The 20,896-nt window shown below is 41.3% G+C and overlaps 1 protein-coding gene across 5 annotated transcripts in view; it reads right to left on the reverse strand.

Moving 5' to 3' along the window:
* The window catches only part of fam49a (family with sequence similarity 49 member A), a 221,498-nt gene that overhangs the window by 80,337 nt on the left and 120,265 nt on the right, over positions 1 to 20,896 (reverse strand). For 4 of the 5 annotated variants that reach the window (XM_069886351.1, XM_069886355.1, XM_069886354.1 and 1 more), the window contains exon 2: positions 13,396 to 13,446. The exons of the other annotated variant lie outside the window; for it this stretch is intronic. The gene's annotated coding sequence lies outside the window, so the exon portion shown is untranslated. The remainder of the gene's footprint in view (positions 1 to 13,395; positions 13,447 to 20,896) is intronic. 5 annotated transcript variants of the gene reach the window in all.

The raw sequence follows: 20,896 nt of genomic DNA on the forward strand, positions 1-20,896 counted from the left end.
ATGCCAATCTCCTGGGAAAAGAAAAGTTTCTCCTGGGTGGGGGGGGGGGGGTGGCATTTGTAGCCGTGAACAGCAAGGACCCGGTAGTGTGCAGTGCATCTGGTAGTACCTCTTGCCATTGGGAGACAGGCATCCCTTTTGACGTGAGGGCCAACAGGATTGCTCTCCAGATTGTACCATTCTCCCTCTTCACTTGCCCATTCCCGTGGGGGTTGTGGCTAGTAGTTCTGCTCATGGCTGTCCCCACTGCCTGTAGGTACTGGCGTAGCTCCTGACTCATGAAGGAGAAACCCCTGTCACTGTGTATGTAGCTGGGGTATCCAAACATAGTGAATATGGTCTGAAGTGCTTTGATGACCATGGCTGCAGTCATGTCCGTACAAGGGATAACAAACGGGAACGGGGAGTACTCATCCACTACATTCAGGAAGTACAGATTTCTGTATTGGATGGAAGGGGACCCTTGAAGTCCATACTAAGACGTTCGAAGGGAAGGGTTGCCTTAATCAGCTGGGCTCTATCTGGTCTGTAAAAATGTGGTTTACATTCGGCACAGATCGAGCAGTTATGGGACAGTTCCCAAATCTCTTCAACTGAGTCGGGTAAATTTCTAGCCCTCACAAAGTAATACAGTTTTGTGACCCCGGGGTGGCAGAGCTTGCCCTGCAGGAACTCCAGACAATCTGCTGGTATGCTGGCACCTGTTCCCCAGGACAGAGCATCAGGTGGTTCATTAAGCTTCCTGGGCAGTTCTCATAAATTGTACATGGAGAGTTTGATGATCTTATCATTTTTTATTTTATCCCACTGTTAGTTGTTAAACATAAATGTGATGGCCCTCTGGTCCATCAGCAGGCTAAATAATACCTCTAGTGGCGCACAGCTTCCACTATGGCCTGCGCCTCTTTCCCAATTGCCGAAAGCTTGAGTTCCAGGCCCTGGAGTGTTCTAGAGAAAAATGCCACTGGCCTGCCTGCCTGATTCAGTGTGGCTGCTAGGGAAACATCAGAAGCATCATCTTTCCACTTGGAATGGGATGGATTCTTCAATGGCATGCATCACCGCCTTGGCAATCTCATCCTTGATACCCTCGAAGGATTAACGAGCCTCCGCTGATGGGGGTAAATCTATCGTCTTCACTAATGGCTGGGTCTTGGGGACCAAATGGGTATAATAGAAAAAGAACCAGAGGCACCTTTTCAGGGCTTTCAGGTTCTGGGGCAATGGTAGATCCTAAGGGTGAGCATTCTCTCAGGGTCCAGGGACACGATCCCTCCCTCCGCCACCTACCTTTGTATCACCAGCCGTGAAGTGCAGAACATGCACTTCTTCTAATTATACGTTAGTTTTTGCTGTGGTGAGGAATTCTAAGGGAATTCGTATTCTTCCACATCATGGCTGCATATAGTGACATTATCCAAATACGGGAACATTGCCTTTAGCTTGTGATCATCCACCCTGCGGTATATCTCCCTTTGGAACACCGATACCCCATTCGTCAGACTGAATGGCACCCAGCGGAACTGCTACAGTCGGCCATCAGCTTCAAAAGCCTGTCTTCTGGGCAGGTTGGGATCTGATGGTGTGCTGACAAAGTCTATGGTGGAGAAGACCCGATATTGGGCTATCTCATTCACCATGTCAGCAAGTCAGGATGGGAGGGTAGGCATCCAGTAATGTAAATCTATTCACAGTCTGGCTGTAGTCAGAACCATCCAGTTTTCCTCCCCCCCCCCCCCCACCCCCACTTTTACCACCAACACCCGAGCTCGCCGGGGCTGTTCTTGGGCTCAATGTCACCTTCGGCCAACAGCCTCTGGACTTCAGATTTAGTGAAATGTCTGTCCTCCAGGCTATATCTCCTGCTTTTGATGGCTATCAGTCTGCAATTATCTGATGTGCTCTAATAGCAGAGGCGAAGGGACCCGAAGTGGGGACAGCTCACACATACTCACCAGCTTGCTCTCATTGGGTGGGCCAAATTCTTTGTTCTTCCCCGTGATCTGGGGGGGGGGGGGGGGTGGACCGTCAAACTGCATTGTTACACTTTCCAGCTACACTGGAAGTCTAACCCCAGGATAACCGGCGCACAGAGTTTGGACATTACTGTGATCTTAAAATCCCTGTACTCCCTGCCCTGCACCCTTAAATCTACCCGACAGTACCCACACATCTCTGCAGACTGGGCTTTAGATGCCAGGGATATTCACCTTCAGTGCACAATGCTTTATTATGTCTGGGTGGATTAAACCTTTGGTTCTCCGTGTCAAACAAACACCCCATGATGCAACCCTCTACCTCGCTGTTCATCATTGATCGCGCTAGCTGGTGAGGTCTGTTCTGATCCAGTGTCACGGAGGCCAGGGTTAGGTCTGATTCAGTCACCATTGTATCATTCCTGTCCGTAATATGTCAGACTCGGCACCTCAGAAGATGACTGCCCCCAGTACTCACACATGGCTGGGACCGGAGGTGAAGTTATCGATCGCTGATCCAGAGCTGAAAGTGACATTAACCATCATCGTCTTGGTGACCCGTCAAAGATGGTGACCCGTCCCTAGGATCACACGTGGAACTGCTGGTAGTGGGCTTCCCCCAGCACACCTTCGCATAGGGCCCTTTCTTTTTGCAATTTGAATACCCTGCGTTCCTGGCCAGGCAGGATTTCCGGGGGTGCATGGCCAGCCTGCAGAACCTGCACTTGCTGACCCTGGCCATCAGTGCCATATCCATTTGCTGGACCGCCGGCAGTGTAAGCCTCACAGCTTTGCACCGCAGTATCCATTGTCTCCCCCAAATCCAGTACTCCTTGCAACATACAGTTAATTTTTTTCCAGGAGTCCTTGATGGACCTGGTTCGAAAGCATGCTTGGCAGCAGTCTGTTTCACTTCAGCTCATCAGCATACTCGGAGGCACTCACCACGGTACACCACAGAACAACATCAGACCACAACCTCTGACCTCAGTCTCCCATAACCAGCTCTCTCATCACCCGTGCGAAATGTGTGAAGGGCTCCCCAGGGGCTTGACACCGGGTCATTAATTTGTACCTCGCATACATTGGGTTCGTTGGGGTCCCGTTCTGCTTTTGCAGCAGGGCCATCACCTTGTTGTACGTTAGGCAGTCTCTAATTATTCAAAACTCCCGATAGTTCATGGATGCAAACAGGAGATAGTACTTATCTTCAGCATCCCTTAGGTTGTGGTGGTGCATCCTGTGCAGCCATCTCTCAAAGGCAATGTCTGCGATGAGCTCCCTGGGTTCAATTGTGAGTGTAGTCAGCTGGCAAACTTCTCCCATTACCCGCTGCAGAGTTGATGCAGACCCCAGGGGGTGTGTCCGCTACTGCACCACATGGCTGAGTCGACTTCACCATCTGTGGGCTGGATGATCGGGCATCTTCCAAATCGCTGCTCCCTTGTCCTGTATGTTGAGCTTCCATGGTTTTTGTTTTGGCCATTAAATTGTGGAGCACATAATAATCACGTCATCATGACGGAGTAATTAAATGGCTTTAATTACCAAAAACCTCAGCAATACTGATACACTACTTGGCCAGGTTCCAGGTACAGGAGCAAGAAAGGCCAAGTCCGGGCACGCCAGCCTTTATTGGGAAATCTGGGGAGGAGCCAAGGGAGGAGTTAGGGAAGGTCAGGGAGGTTCAGACTGGTCAGTCCATACATCTATGCAAATACCTTTCACCACAGTTCCTTTGGTACATCCAGCAAGAAAGGCACAAAATACTTCTCTTATTTCAGACCTCCTACATTTTTCATTCTTCTAATTTATATTCTCTACACTTGCAACACACCACTCTGAGGAGTAACCCCAACGTTGGCCACAAATCCTTGAGAAAAAGTGGTGCTATTATTAAATGGGTCAAGCAACACTTCACTTATGTATCTGCAGGATTGATTTGCTGCATCCAGTGTTCTGTTTGTGGTCTTCTCTACGACAGAGAGACTGGACACAAACAGAAGATTGTTTTACTGAACACCCTCGCTCTTCAGCGTTAGTAACAGTGACCTCCCTGTAGCCGACTATTTCAGCACTGTGTCGCACTCCCATACTTACCTGTCTGTCCATGGTCTCATAGAAACATAGAAGCATAGAAGATAGGAGCAGGAGTAGGTCATTCGACCCTTCAAGCCTGCTCCGCCATTCAACGAGATCATGGCTGATCTTAAAGTTCAGTATTCCGTCCCCGCCTTCTCTCCGTAACCTTTAACACCCTTATACTGAAGAAATATATCTAATTCCCTCTTAAATATATTTAATGAACCTGCCTCTACTGCCCTCTGTGGCAATTAATTCCACAGATTCACCACCCTCTGGGTCAAGAAATTCCTCCTCACCTCGGTCCTAAATGGTTTGCCTATTATCTCAAACCATGACCCCGGGTTCTGGATTTTCCCATCATTGGAAACATCCCATCTGCATCCATTCTGTCCAGTCCTGCCAGAATTTTATGTCTCTATGAGATCCCCTCTCAATCTTCTAAACTCCAGCGAGTACAATCCCAATTTGCGCAATCTTTCCTCATAAGTCATTCCTGCCATTCCAGGTATCAGCCTGGTGAATCGCCTCTGCACTCCCTCCATTGCAAGAACATCCTTCCTTAGATAAGGTGACCAAAACTGCACACAATACTCCAGGTGTGGTCTCACCAAGGCCCTGTACAGCTGCAGTAAGGTATCCTTGTACCTATACTCAAACCCTCTTGATATGAAGGCCAACATACCATTTGCCTTTTTAACCGCTTGCTGTACCTGCATGCTCGCCTTCAGAGACTGGTGTACAAGTACCCCTAGGTCTCTCTGCACTACCCCATCTCTTAATCTATTGCTATTCAAATAGTAATCTGCCCTCCGGTTTGTATTACCAAAGTGGATAACCTCATATTTATCCACATTGTAGTGCATTTGCCATGGATCTGCCCAGTCCCTCAATTTATCCAAATCACACTGGATCTTCCTGACCTACTCTTCCGCGCACACAACCCCTCCTAGCTTAGTGTCATCTGCAAATTTGGAGATATTACATCCAATCCCCTCATCCAGATCATTAATGTAAATTGTGAACAGCTGGGGTCCCAGTACAGATCCCTGTGGCACCCCACTGGTCACCACCTGCCACTCAGAAAACGAGCCATTTATCCCAACTCTCTGTCTTCTACCTGCCAGCCAGTTCTCAATCCACATCAATACTTTGCCCCCAATCCCATGAGCCTTGATTTTGTAAGCCAGTCGTTTATGCGGGACCTTATCGAAGGCCTTTTGGAAGTCCAGGTACACCACATCCACTGGCTCTCCCCCATCTATTTTACCTGTCCCCATCTCAAAGAATTCCAATAGATTTGTCAAGCACGATTTACCTTTTGTAAATCCATGTTGACTCTGTCCGATCCCTTCTCTGCTAGTCATATGCTCCGCTATTACATCCTTAATAATGGATTCCATCATTTTGCCCACTACTGATGTAAGCCTCACGGGCCTATAATGCCCCGCTTTTTCTCTACCCCCCTTTTTAAATAGTGGGGTAACATTAGCAACCCTCCAATCCATGGGTACTGATCCTGAGTCTATCGAGTTCTGGAAAATAATTCTTAAAGCATCTGCTATCTGAATGGCCACTTCCTTAAGTACCCTAGGATGTAGATTATCAGGCCCTTGGGATTTATCTGCCTTCAATCCCATCAATTTCCACAAGACCATGTCCTTAGAGATACTGATTTCTTTCAGTTCCTCCCTTGCATTAGTTTCTATGTTTCCCAACATCCTTGGGAGGTTATTTGTATCCTCTCTTGTAAAAACAGAACTAAAGTAAGAATTTAATTGATCTGCCATTTCCTTATTCCCCATTATATATTCCCCTGATTCCGACTGCAAGGGACCTACTCTGGATTTCACCAATCTTTTCCTCTTGACATATTTATAAAAGCTTTTGCAGTTGGTTTTTATATTTGCCGCAAGCTTACTTTCGTAATTTATTTTTGCTCTCTTGATTAATCCCTTTGTCCTCCTTTGGTGCATCTTGAACTGCTCCCAGTCTTCGGTTGTGGTACTTTTTTTGGCCAATTGATATGCTCTCTCTTTGGACCTAATGCTGTCTCTAATTTCCCTTGTTATCCACGGTTTAGTCACCTTTTTTGGATTATTTTTATGCCAAACCGGTATAAACGATTTTTGCAATTTCTCCATTAGATCTGTGAATGCTTTCCATTGTCTATCCACAGTCAACTCCCCCATAAACACCACCCAATCAATCTTGAACTATCCCACAAAGTCCACCCGCAAATAGGAGGACCAACACCTGATTTTCCGACTGGGCACTCTCCAGCCTGATGGATTTTTATCAACTTTTTCTGTTTCTGTTAACCTGCTCTCTCTACCTCCTCCCTTCCTTTCTCCCATTCTGCTCTCCACCACCTTCCCTCTTAATTCACCTAGCCATTCCTCCTCCCCTTGTTTGCTGCTGTGCTCTCCTTCCCTTCTTCACCTATTACCTCCTGCCTTTGCTGCCAAGCTTTACCCTTTGATTTGGTTGCCTGCTGACATTTTTCCATACCTTGATGAAGGGCTGAAGCCAAAAACATTGGTTATGTATTTTTATCTTTGCTGTTTGACCTGGTGAGTTTCTCCAGCATTGTTTTTACTTCATCCATGGTGTCTGCAGACTTTCTTGTTTGACTTCTAATCCAGTGGTTCTCAACCATTTTTTCCACTCACATACCACTAATTATTGCACATGCCATAGCTGCTCTGTGATTAGTAAGGGATTGCTTAAGGTGGTAAATGTGGGTGGAAAAAAAACTTTTGAAAACCACTGTTTTAATTGTACCTAATTGACTTGTTATGTGCATGGTTTCATAACTCCAAAGGAAATGGGCCAATGACAATTTTTCCTCAAACAAAATATTTCAGCAACAGTTGGGTCAACCTTCCCTTCCCACTCACATACCACCTTAAGTAATCCCTTACCAATCACAGAGTACTGATGGCATAGGGATTACTTAAAATGGTATGTAAGTGGAAAGAAAAAGGTTGGCACCAGTTTTCAGAACTGTGACTTCACAGAAGAACATCAGACCACAACCTCACACCTCAGTCTCCCATAAGTGGTCAACCACTTCTACCTTTAAAGACCCATGAGCAAGAGTGGAGTGTTAGACCCTTGTTTCGGTCTGTTTTTGAACCATGAAATCCACTTACACTCAAAGGAAGTATTTAACCTTCCCTTTGTCCAATCCCTTCCTATCCACATTCACTACTTCTAGTTTTTGGTTTTTTACTACAATTCCTTGTTTCTTCCTTCCTGGCTCCTACCAGACCAACTCCAGCTAGGTGAGGTTATTCTCACATGTCCCCTTTCACTCCCTGCTAATAAAGGTTGTTATTATTGGAAGTTATTCAAGCAGTGCTTTGTATTGCAAACCGTCAGCATGGACAGGATACATTTTCCACCCTCTATTCTTTCGTTCAAACCTACCACCGTTCAACTTGTGGTTCAATGACCCAGCCAGAAGAGTTGCTGCCTTACAGCTTCAATGACTTGTATTTATGCTTGAACTTCAATACTCTCTGGGTGGAGTTTGCATGTTCTCCCACAATCCCAAAAGTAGGTCAACTGGCCTCTATAAATTGCTTCTAGTTTTGTTCCTGAGATTTTAAGACTCTGGAGTGGTGAGGGAGAGGGGGTTGGTGGTGGGATGACGGGAATCTGGGTAAACAAAATGGGATCAACATAGGATTGGTGTGGATAGACGACGGAGACTCAGTGGCTGAAGGGCCTGTTCAATGTTATACGGCTCAATGACACTCCATTCTGTAGACTATTTCAGCATTCATACTTGAGTAAAGTTTAAGCATTGCTCCTGGTGTCAGCACAAATCCCATTAGTTTAAAGCTGTTAAATGTTATACATGTGTCCTAACAGCTGACATATGCCTGTTCAGATTCCTAACTAAATCAATGTTTCAGTCTTAAAATATCAAATCTCTACTCAATTAGCCTATCAAACCTAATCAGATCAGCCCCTTAAACCAAGAATTGACGGCATTGGACTCCATTATGCTTTTTTATCAAGTACATATTTGAGCCAGGTTCCAATATTCTCACTGTGACTTTCAAGCTCAGTAGTTACCCGATATAATATTTCAAGTAACTAATACGCCATCACGGACATTGAAGGTTGCAATGTGTAACGGTAGCATCTTATGCTCTCTGGCGTGTTTTGAAATACATTTATTGAATAGTTTGGCCCATTTGTTGACCTTCAGATGCATTTTAAGAAATGACTCATCGGCTCATGAGCAGACTTGGCTACAAACGCCTTCGAGGTTATTACGTTCTTCTGAAGTGATCCTTTGAGATCGAAGGTGACTTCCTCTAATATGGTTCTAGGAGTCCAGTGCAATTGATGAGCCCAAAGTGGCCTCTGCACATTTTGCCACAGATGGGGAGTGCCTGATGGAACGAGTGGGTGGATAGTTTGTGAGGAGGCACGTTCCTTCCACCACTGCACTGCGCATCTGAGTGCTTCCCACTCAAATTCAAGGTGGCCAATACGCATCGATACCCAGTGTTTGGTTCTATTCAAAAAGGGATGTACCAGTGTAATATTTTGCACATTGTCCAATTTTCCAATGTTTGTGGATTGCAATTTTCACATTAGCCATAATTGTGAATCGGAATTAAAGATGAAGACTTAGAGAAAACATGATCTTATTTAAAAGGATTTCACAAAGGCAGCAAATTTCACATTGAGGCAAGGATACATTAATGGAGTGTGAAAGTCCAGTCAAACAGCTAAAATTCAAATCAGCAACGTTTTCCTCAATTGACAAAAATAATACTTTCTTATCATATGTCCAAGAGAAAAGATACTTCAATACAATGCATCTATACATCAACTAATTATTTGGAATCACAATGCGAGTTAACATTGTGAAATATCAAGAGCAGCTAAGACAAGCAATTAATATTGCAGTAATATGTTAGCTGTAATATAATCACACTCCTAATAATTTTGTCATTGCCACACAAAATTACCTTAAAATGGAATACATTTTAATTGGAAGTTATGGAGCATGAAGTATTAATTGGTGATGGGATACAGATAGACAAAAACAGACACGAAGCAGTAACAAATTTAACTTCCTCCCTGTTCAATTTTAAAGCAAGCTTATAGTACAAAAATATTATCACACTCCTCATGTCTGTTAATTTTCATCATACCAAGAAATCATCATTTTCAGCCTGGATGGTAACAAAGGTTTACATCATAATTTTTTCCATTTCTATGACAAGAGTTTAAATTCAACCTTGGCTCAAGGAATTTAAGTGTCTTTCTTCACAATGATCATTGATAAGTTGCTATATTATTCAGGCAGTTAAGACAATTCAAGTGCAGAGAATGAACAAGATCAGTGCAGATCACACTAAGAGCAGTAGTAAAGCACTAAAGACTGCAGTCCCAACGGTTGAAGTAAAAACACAATGCTGGAAAAACAGTGTACTTTATGTAGGAAAGAAACATAACCAACATTTCAGGCTTGGGCCCTTCATCAAGGGTTCTTTAACTTGGTGTTTTTACACCAAGATCAGTGGTGTTGTTGACAATGTAGAGCGTAAACTGCAGAGACATATGGATACGGGCTGAGAAAGGGCAGGTGGAGTTTAATCCTGACAAATACGAGGTGATGCATTTTGGGAGCACTAATGAGGGTAGAACTTACACACTGAACGGTAAGGCCTAGGGGGTTATGAGGAAGAGAAAGACCTTGGAGTGCATGTGCAAACATTCGTGAAAGTAGGAGCTCAATTAGATAATGTGTTTAAAGTGACAAAAGGATACTGGCTTTTGTTAGAGTACCAAGTACAAGAGCATGGAGGTTGTGGTCCAACTTTATAAAAAACTGGCCAGACCACAGTAACCAGACCAGGAGTACCACATGCATTGCCACACAAGAGGAAAGATCTGATAGTGCTGGGAAGAGTGCAGGGAGATTCTCTAAGATGAAGTATTCCAGTAATGAGGAGCAATTGAAGAGGCTTGGTCTGTTTTCCTTGAGGCAGAGGAGGTTGATGTATATAAAAATTGGAAGGATAGTCTTGAAACAAAGTTCCTCCTTTTTAGTGGTTAATAAAATCAGAGGACAGATTTAGCACAAGGAGCAAGAGATTTGGAAGGCATATGTGAGGAACCTCTATTCTCAAAGTTTTGATTATCTAGATTGCACTACCTAAGAGAGAGGTGGAAGCTGAGTCACTGACCGAGTCACTGACGAGTTTCTAAGTGAGAAATTGAATCACCTTGGCATAGAAGTGCTGGAAGATGGAATTAACAAAGATGTGTGAAAATTGGCTGAGTGGATGGAGATGGCAATACTGTACGAATCTACAACTCCGTAAGAGTCAAATCATTGATTTGCATAATGCTGCTAATATCAGAAGGGTTCCAGCTGCAATGTTACAGTGGTATTTTCAGTCATTGAGATAGATAATGGAATTGGATTTAAATAATCACTGTTTGCACATCTGCTTGCTGCCAAAAATCAAAGCCAAGAACTGTGGACTTCAGATTGGCACAGAATTAAAATTGACCATAATATCTGATATTCAGGCTCATTGGAATGCAAACTTGGATAATAGTGGAGGGTTTATTCACTGTATCTCACAGAATGAAGAAAAAAAATCAAATTGCAAAAGGGGACTGCAATATCAAAGGTAAAAGAAAATAGAAAACAATACGCTTGGGAATTCTTAAACCAGCTCTCACCAGCCCTTGGTGAACTTGCACAAATTCTCACAGAATGGATTTTCTGGGATTTGAATCTGGCAAGAGATTTTAGAAATACAGATGAAAACTGTGGATACATAATCAGAGCTCTTGACGACAGAAGTGCGGAAATAATATTCTTGCCTCCTTCTCCTGCATGAATGCACACACACTCTTGTTTAAGAGAATGATAAATCATTTTTAATTGCTTCCCAGATATTCAAATGCATTCTGATCAACTTTATTATGTTTAAAATGTTAAATGTTTCCAATTTTTTCTACCATCCACCATGCTGCTGATCCACTTGAAGAGCGGGTTTTGAACTGTGGGTGAAGAAGCTCAAGTTTTGTTTACGAGAGAAAAATCTGCTAGCACATTACAAAATAAAACAAAGGCATTCATGATCGATGGACCCTGCATATGCATCTCACACAAGGGTTGCTCAACAGGAATTCTGCTCTACAATTTAAGAGCCAAAATAACTCGGATAACTTTATGCGCACAAGCACACATGCTGCAGAGCAGTCAACTGCCACACTCAAGACTTACAACAAAGATTTGGACTTCTGCATGACTGATGATAATTGATCTTTCCCAAAGATTAATTTATCTTTCAAATTAAATTCTGCTTCATCGATATTCCAATAGTTCAGTAAAAAAAAATTCAGATTCAAATGTCCAATTTATTGTCATACACATACACATCACATACAACCCCGAGATTTTTTTTTCCTGCAGCCAAGGCAGAATTACCACTTGCTCGTAGTGCAAAATAATACACAATGTAGACATGTGAACAAACAAAAAACTGTAAACAAATAACAAATGTAAATAAACTAACTGTGCAATACGAGAGAATAAATAAATAAATAAAGTGACAGTCCTTAAATGAGTCCCTGATTGAGTTTGTTGTTGAGGAGTCTGATGGTGGAGGGGTAGCAGCTGTTCCTGAACCTGGTGGTGCGAGTCTTGTGGCATCTACACCTCTTTCCTGATGGCAGCAGCAAGAACCGAATGCGTGCTGGGTAGTGTGCATCTTTGATGTTTTCTGCTGCTCTCCGATAGCAGCGTTCCCAGTAGATGTTCTCAATAGTGGGGAGGATTTTGCCTGTGACGCCCTGGACTACGTCCACTACTTTTTGAAGGGCTTTATGCTCAGGGGTATTGGTGTCCCCAGACCAGACCGTGATGCAGTCGGTCAGCACACTCTCCATCACACATCTGTAGAAATTTGCCAGGGTTTCTGGTGTCATACCAAACCTCCGCAAACTCCTGAGGAAGTAGAGATGCTGATGTTCTTTCTTCACAATGCCATTAGTGTGTTGGGTCCAGGAAAGTTGTTCTGAGATAGGGACTCCCAGGACCTTAAATTTGCTCACTCTTTCACTTGTAAATTTACTGTCAGAATCCTTTAATGTTCCAGGCATTGGTCAAGGACTTGTACAGATTGGCTCTATGCCAATTTGCTATTTGTTCAGTGAGTGATCTTGTACCAAGCAGCATAAAACATATCCCATTTCACTAATACTTTAATGTGCAATTAATTTTCTCCTTTTAACAGTTGTATCTTTCTTTGGCACATTATCTGGCCAACTAATATTCAGAGATTGAAAAGAAAAAAAAAACTGCAGATGCTGAAAGTCTGAAGTAAAAACATCATTAATCTGAGCGTCAATTCTGCTTCTCTCCCTGGAGACTGCCTGATCTGCTGAATGTTTCCAGCATCTTGGATTTTTAAATTTGCTCTCCAGACCTTATTTCTGTTGGTTTCCCCCAAATGTACACTTGGAAATTACGCCGACAGTTGGTAAATAATTTGGTCTAAAGAGTGCACCTCATTTTGACTCATTTATTAGCAACTCTTTTATTTTTATATTGAGAAAGTCAAACTTGACTCTTATTAACGATTTATGTTTATTTGTTGCATTGAGAAATATTGATATGCAGGATATGATGACACAGTGACTTGAACATTGCCATATGAATAATGCTGCATGATTGACCAACTGCAGCAATTAAAGATGGTTCATAGTCATCTTTGAGGATAATTAGATTTGGGCATTTTTTGCCAGCGATGTCCACATTCCGAATAAATAAGATTTATGGACACGATCAATATAGTGCTCCAGAGATTTCCATGCGACCTTCCACAATTTAGTTAAAATCTAGGGTGTTACTTTTACTCTTGACTCATATTTCTTAGTGTTATTCTAGGCAATGTGCTCTTTAATATCTCAGACTAAAACCAATGTTTCTTTGTATAGTTAGCATTATTCTCCATAGTGACACTATATCCTGGATTACAACTTTGGTTCTGCCCATACATAAAAAGCATTTAAAAGTTTTTTTTTTGCAGCTTATAAACATCCTATTTTGTTAACATCCACCAAGTTGTATTTTTCACCCACATGTTCAAAAGCACAAATTTACCAGTACTGTTAGATCGAAACTAGCTGTCTTTCCAGAGAAAACAAGCTTGCATTTAGTTTTAGAATAATAAAAGCCAGATAGATGAGCAGTAAGCAGAAGTAAAATTTATCTGTCGGACATTCCTACGCCAGATGATCATTTACTTCACAGATGGACAAATATTAACTTTAAAACTAATTTTACCTTGAAAGTTTAGGATTCTCAAAAAAAAAACCAGCAGAATCTGGCTGAAATCTGCAAATAGAGAAAAAAATTAATCACATTTAACTGCTTTTGGAGAAATTTTCAACTATAATCTTTGCAACTGTGCATAATACACATGCATTGTCTTATAACTGCATCCCACAGGTTATGTTCTGCAGGATTTCACAATTACCAAGAAATACTGATGTAATTTACAAATAGTGACGTGGTTTATAACTAGAGCTTTTGACTTGGTGGAAAAAGTTATAAAATCAATGGCACACTTGCATAGATCAACATGGAAAAGTCTTAAAAAAAAACCTGGCTTCTCAATGGACTAATTACAGGCATATCCCAGAGGACAATTCATTCATCACCTAACTACACACTGAAGCCCAATCAATTTTGCAAGCAATACATAATTTAAATAATTCCACCCAAAAGATGTATTCCAAATTGAGTACAAAATTTAGAAATGTTAAGGTGTAAAATAGGTTGCTTTGTCATGTAAGTGTGCTGTACTCTTTCAGAATCACTTTCTCATGATTATTCACAAATGTGACTGGAGGAATATAAAGTCAAATAGCCATTCATGAAACAACTCTCATCTGTTTCAGAAATATCATTTAAATTCTCATTTCAGATGAGGGTTTAAATTCTTTGTTCATATGCTCCCCTTTTAAAATTAATGGATGAACCAGACAATTTTGAAGTGTATGGCACTATGGGATGTCACGCTGATGATGAATGATGTTATGTTTCTTTTTTAATTTGCTTTCAAATTATGTTTTCCTGCAAACACACGCTGGATGCCCAACACAAATGCTGATTTGTGAATGCCTAAAGATTGCTTAGAGAAAATTACTGTTACATGACCCACACAAAGCACTGAAGCTCAAAGGGCTGATCAGATACGCTGGTGATTGCCAATTAAAATAAGTTGCAAGGAAAACATATGGTCAGAGAACCTCCGGTGAACAAATTTCATCTGACCTCAGCCCAATAAGCAACAGAAAGTGATAAATCCCACCTAGCCCAATCTTCCTTGAATGTCTCATGCACACTTTCAAGGAGGGGCTGCGTAGGAGGCAAAATTCACTGCATAATTAATCTCCTCCCTGGGCCAAGGATCACAAGATTAACTGTCTCAATGGTGCAGCTGAGTGCCACAAAGTCAACGAATGAATGCAGCCCGCACCTTCCTGATCTGCAAGGCTGATGATACTGCAAAATGTGATACATTTCCTGAGCCATCAATCACTACTGACCTCTGCTTCCTGTAATCCTTCCTTAAAATGTAGTAAGGTTATTCAGACTGAAGGAAGGTAAAACATGGTGTTCTACTTGGGTCAGTATCACGATCACAATTACTTTTAATTCACATTCATGCCTTGGACTGAAATTCAAGTAGTGTAGGATCAAAATTTGCAAGTGATGCCAAATTGGGAAAAATAATGAAACCCTGAGGAAGGATGTGGCTTCAAACACTTGCAGAATGGATGATATATAGCAGTTTTAACAGACCAATATAAGGTGATATATTCTGGTAAGAAAAACATCAAAATCTCCACAAAATAAAATAAAATATTGGAGAGAAAAGCAAAGGGCAATGGAATACAGGTTATTACATGGACCATTAGGAAAAAAAAAGCATGAAAAATGATAAAGCACTGAGATTTAAAAAAACCCCACAAATGCTGGAGAAACTCAGCAGGTCAAACAATGCCTTTATATAGCAAAGGTAACGATATATCACCAACATTTCAGGCTTGAGCCCTTCATCAAGATGTGGGGGAATATGAGAGAATTTCTTCTACCAATATGGAGCTCAATACAAGGTTTGATTTGCACAGGACACATGGGAGACTACACTTAAGAGTAGAGTCCAAAGTTTTGGCATCTCTTAATATAAAACAGAAATTACATGGAGAAAATGTCAAGAAACATTTCAAAACTGAGAGGGTGCAGATGATAAAACTCTAATTTTATTTTTTTAAAATGAAAGTGCAAATGCCACATTAACTCAGGTTACTATATGAAGCGAGGGAAGAAATTGCTGGGGCAGTGATGATCTTTACGTGTTCCCTGTGCTGAGATATCAACAGAAGAAACATCCAATTGACCAGAAAATCTGCCATCCTGGCACACCCAAATCTGGATTTTTGGAGTTTTATTGTAAATGGTTTTTTTATATATTTCTATGGATATCACTCTATATATCTAGAGTCAATTGTAGATTTGTTTTAAAATTTGATTACCAGCAAGTAGTGGACAAAACTGATTGCAAATGATTATAAGATATTCACTTCAGCTGCATCAACAGAACTGATACTGCTTAGCACTTCAAGAAGATTTTGACTGCAAAAGTCTGTATTTGAAAGAAAGTGGCTCGAGGAAGATTTTGGTTCGTGATATGCAGCTTAATTCAAGTGGAAATTTAAACAAAGGAGTTTACTCCAGAAACTATCACAATCAACATCAAAAGTAGTGTTTTTGTGCAAAGGAGAAATGTTTGGTCAAGATCAATGATGTGTAAATTAAGTGACGCAGACTCACTGGCCGAAATGGTTGTTTAAGCTGTTGGTTTAAATTTAAATTAAATCTGCAGAATTTCAGTTGGACCAATGAATTTTAATGATTTCAAAGTTTGTTGCTCTGCCTTTATTTGTTGCCCACCTTTTCCACCTAAGTTTTCCTTTACCTAATACATTCTAGATGCTCCCCATTTCTCTTGACGTTTCACAAAATTACTTCGATAGTTTCATAATCCAGTTCATTCCAGAACAATATTACATTGATCTGACCTTTCTAAAAGCAGTTTATAAGTCTAACTGATTCTTGTTCTTATTTGACAAAGGGCTTAGGCCTGAAACGCCGATTGCCTTTTACTTCCTATGGATGCTACGTGACTGCCTGAACTTCTCAAGCACCTTTGGATATTGCACTCAACCCCAGCAACAGCAGATTTTCTTGCTTTATGCTCATTTCTCCAGCCTAAAATACTTCATTTTCCTTATCAGTCGCCAAGGTGAAATGCACATCTTAAATCTTTTTTTTTGTTGGATGCTGATGCGCAGTCAATTGTATATTCTGGTGGAGTCAACCAAAGAAAGCTCAATTTTTAACTGAACAAATTCTTTCTCTACTATTTAACTTGACCAGCTTCAAGATAAAATTTATTGAGTGAACAACTGGAGATATCTGCATATTCATCATGAGTGATTATCTATCTGTTTTGTTTCCAAGACCTTGGGTTATTGATTTTTGAAATTAGTCATTCAAATGTGCAGAGCACTGACAATGCTGCTTCATGCAATAGTTTTGACAGGAAACCCATCTATCTGCATTCCTCCAATTCTCACGTGTTGAGGATGTACAAGGTTCATCCCTCGACTCATTCCATTTTGAGGCCAATGGAATTAAGAAGCAACAGGCAGAATGAACTAATGCTTGGACTTTGCTGTACTAAAAACAAAAAGAAAGAATTGCAAAACCTGGACAATTACAAGAGATAGATATTTTCATAACTGCTGGGAACAAATTGTACTCAATGACTTGAAATAACAAGGGAGTGATTTATAAACTGACAGTATCCCTAATCCACGGATAAGAACTCAACAGTGATAAAATACTATATTCATATTGTCCATTAATATCCAAGCATTGTCTTTCCCAGTAATATATGATGTTTCTCCTCCCTTCTGCAAACAATAGATTCCAAAGTGCCTTCTTAAATAAATTCAGAATGAATTATTTATGGTGAAAAACTCTATTCATAATGGTGATGTAACAATGTGCCTGTTATACAAGATGCAATGGGTAATGGCTTACATGTTAACATATGAATAATCAAGGATCACCTACATAGAACTTTGATGCAATATGCATGATCAGGATTGTGTGCAGGTCAGTGTGCCAAAAGATGCTGGATAAAACAAGCACGTGCTAGCTATCGGCACAAAGATCATGGAAACATGAAAATAAGCGATACAACTAATTAACAAAATTCACTGTTTAAGAGACGTCCCCACCCTCGCCCTGGAAAATATTACCACATTAGCAAAGAAACAACTTCATTTATTGGGTTAATTATTAGTATGTTCCTAAAGATACTCCTCGTTCTCAGTCGACCCAGATTGACTGCTCACAGACTAGAAATACCTAGATGTCAGTGGGGACATCAGTTCCAAGGCGGCTTTAAGAAGTTCCAGGAAGTTTCCTCTGTCCTCACGGTAATCTCTTGCATGACAGAGTCCAGAGTGCCCCTTTCAGGAACTTGGGTCAGGTTCATATATAATGTGGCCTGCCTCTCAGAGTTGACAGTGTAATTGGGGTTTCAGTGCTGCCAGTAAAGATGATATCAAAGCTGGTTGACTTATCCTACCAATGTACATGGAGGATATTTCCAAATTCAACTTAAATGGTAATCTCTCCATTTTCTTTGCTGCATGATTTGCAGTACCTCTAATCAGCAGGAGCTACGAGAGGTTGCAGACTCCACAGAAATGGAGGACTGGCACAGGGCACCAGAAAATAGAGAGATCACACCCCTGCCTGAGAAGGAGAAGCAGAGGAGGCGGCCCATGGGACAGTGAACATGGTGGCAGAACAGTAAGGGGATTCTGGGGCGGAAAGACCCACACATGTGGTGGGCTGCTGGTGACTTGAGGTGAAGAAACCGCAGAGGCTTTCAGCTGCTGGAGACTGCTGTCGTGCTGCAGACTGACGGAGACTGGCTTAAAACTGGCTGAAGGGGTACCAAAGACACTGAAGAGTTCCTGATTGTATCGGAGGTTGGGATCTGGAGCTTGGGTTGCCAAAGGTTTGGACTGGACTCTGTGTGGCTGCAGGAGCTCTGGAGGCGAACCTATGCCTCAGTGACTCGGGGTTGGGGAAAGAGAGACGACATGAGACGATAGTGAGCTCTGGAGGCGAATCTATGACTTGGGGGGGGGGGGGTGGGGGAGAGAGATGACATGATGCAGATTTACTTAACACCAAGATTGGGTTCGACTTCAACTCCACCTTCACTTTCAAAAGGCTGTAACCTACTCAATGAATTGCAATTTTATAAGTGCAGAATCAAAAATTGTCATGTAGCAATAGAAGTCAGGTTAGAGTTAAGTCAACTAGAAGGAATTTTAGAAAAATAATGGACAATGCAACATTTTCAAGGCATCTTATTTGCCTCACACCAAGCTCTGCAAAGGAAAAAAATAATCATATGGACTTTTGAATACCTGTGGAGTATCGTTTGCAAACTCAGGTCTTGTAAACCAGTTCCAACAGTGGAGTATTGGATTATACTGAAGGGCAAAGGCATGCTGAGGTATTCCAGATTGAATTCATTAATTCTTAGTTATTCAGCTCTATACACAGCATCTGATGATGCAATAACTTGAATTTATTGCCTCCAAATATTGGTCTCACATACAATTAAGCCAAAAAAAATTCCTGACGAGTGAACTTGTTAACAAATATTTCCATCCACAAAACTTACACTTTTACCTCTCAGTGGTAGAATTTTCCAATTCAAGCACTTCTAACGATTCAACTTGAAGTAGATTCAATTGCAAGCACATCTTGCTGCAAAGTTCCTCTTAAATATTCATTTTGGATGCATTTTGAAAATGGAAACAATGGTTCAGTAAAAGCAATAAAGGTAAAGATGCAGGAAAAGACAGAAATCAAGTGTTTGGTGACACGTGAGAGAGGCTCTAAGAAGTCTGAATTTCTATTTTTCTTTAATTAAAGTCAAGAAATCAGGACGGTCACAAATGAAAATTTGAAATAATTTGAAAACTATCCCTCCCCTACAGTAGAATGATGAAGTATGAAAAGGAGAGGAAAGACTCTGGAACATACGAACTTCTTCCTGTGTTTAGCCTAAAAAAAGGCAGAGATTAAAAAAGACAATATCCACACAGTAAATAAAACACAAGACACTTTCTCCTCGTGAGTTTCCTTTCTCCTTTTGTTTTATCAATGGGAGACACGCATCTGCAATCAAAAGAGCTCTCTAAAACTGGCAAGACAAGCAAGGCAGTACCAAGGCTTTCATGCCTGTCAAAGTTCAGTTGCAAAACAGACCAAAGCACAGGGCATCTTCTCACCCTCTCAGAGAAATTAAATTAAGAACTTCACAGAGAAAAAAAAATGCACAGAAAACATCCTGGAGCATCTTGATGCATGATATCGGACTCTGAAGAGACTCCAACTCGAAAATTGTCTACAGGTATCATTCCTCCATGTAAGAAAGGAAGCAGTTTTGGCACAGGAAGTGCAGGGAGGATGCACCAGAGTGGTATCTGCTCTGCTGAGGGCAAGAAAGCATAGTCATGTGAGGAGAGAGAGCAGACAGGGCCAATGTTGTCATCAGTCGAGAAGAATGAGAGGCAACCTCAATGAAATGGACAAAATGTATTTTAAAACAGGGTTTGACAGTAGATGACGGGAGGGGTTGATGTTTACCCTGGGCTGGAGCATCTAAAATCAGGGATGACAGCCTTAAAATAATTCAGGACCTGAATAATAGAGGTAATTATGATAATGCATTTCTTCATATTGGAGAACCTTTGGAAATCTCTGCACAAGAAGGCTGTGATGGCTCAATTGATCAATATATTCAAGAGAAAGGTTAATCAAGGGAATTAATGAATTTAGGATTAGTGCAGGAAAGTGGCACTGAGCTAGAAGATTTATGTTCTTGCGCTTGGGTAAGGAGCAAAGAGCAGTTAAGTTGGCAGTATTTCCAAGCAGTGGAACAAAGAAAATCAATTCAGTTCTGAAAATGATGGCACATAAATTGATAAAGAAATCAGACATGATAATTAGAGGTATCTATCATATCTTATAATACAAACCAAGCAAACCGCATCTTGAAGTATGCAAGCTGTTCTTTTTTCAAACTTGCCCAAGAGCTGCAAGTGTAACTGGCATACTAATCACATCCCCATTCTACGTTTGCACTCCATCCTGTCCACCCACACACTGCTCATCTGATCAGGGATCCATCACTTCAAAATTTACATGTGGAAAATAATCAGTTCTCTGCAATTAGGAAAATCAAAAAATCCATAGCAGTTTGCCCTCATTGCACTAAAGAGTCCGACATGTTTCCCAGATTAAATTTGATGAGACTTCCTTCCTTAGAAGTCTACAATGATCATTCTGTAATCTGCACAAATTTTATTGAATGACACAACCAGAATAGCTCACCACCTTTTAAAAGTCAGCCTTTTTCACCTGCTCTTCATCCACATCTTGGCTTTCAAATATTTATCCAATTTCCCTTTGAAAACATGACACAGTTTACCATTAATGATATTTGATTATCCACAGTGCATCCCATGTTTGGCACCTTCCCAGGTAATCATTCAAGCTATTCAAACTTCTGAAATCCTGCAGTGCTGTTGTCAAGACAGCCTTGAAACCAGGATGTTCTCTCAGTGGAGCTCCCAAGCAAAATAAAAGGCGCACACACACTTCAAATTGCATTCTT

Source organism: Narcine bancroftii, chromosome 6 (assembly GCF_036971445.1).
Source record: "Narcine bancroftii isolate sNarBan1 chromosome 6, sNarBan1.hap1, whole genome shotgun sequence".
Taxonomy (NCBI): domain Eukaryota; kingdom Metazoa; phylum Chordata; class Chondrichthyes; order Torpediniformes; family Narcinidae; genus Narcine; species Narcine bancroftii.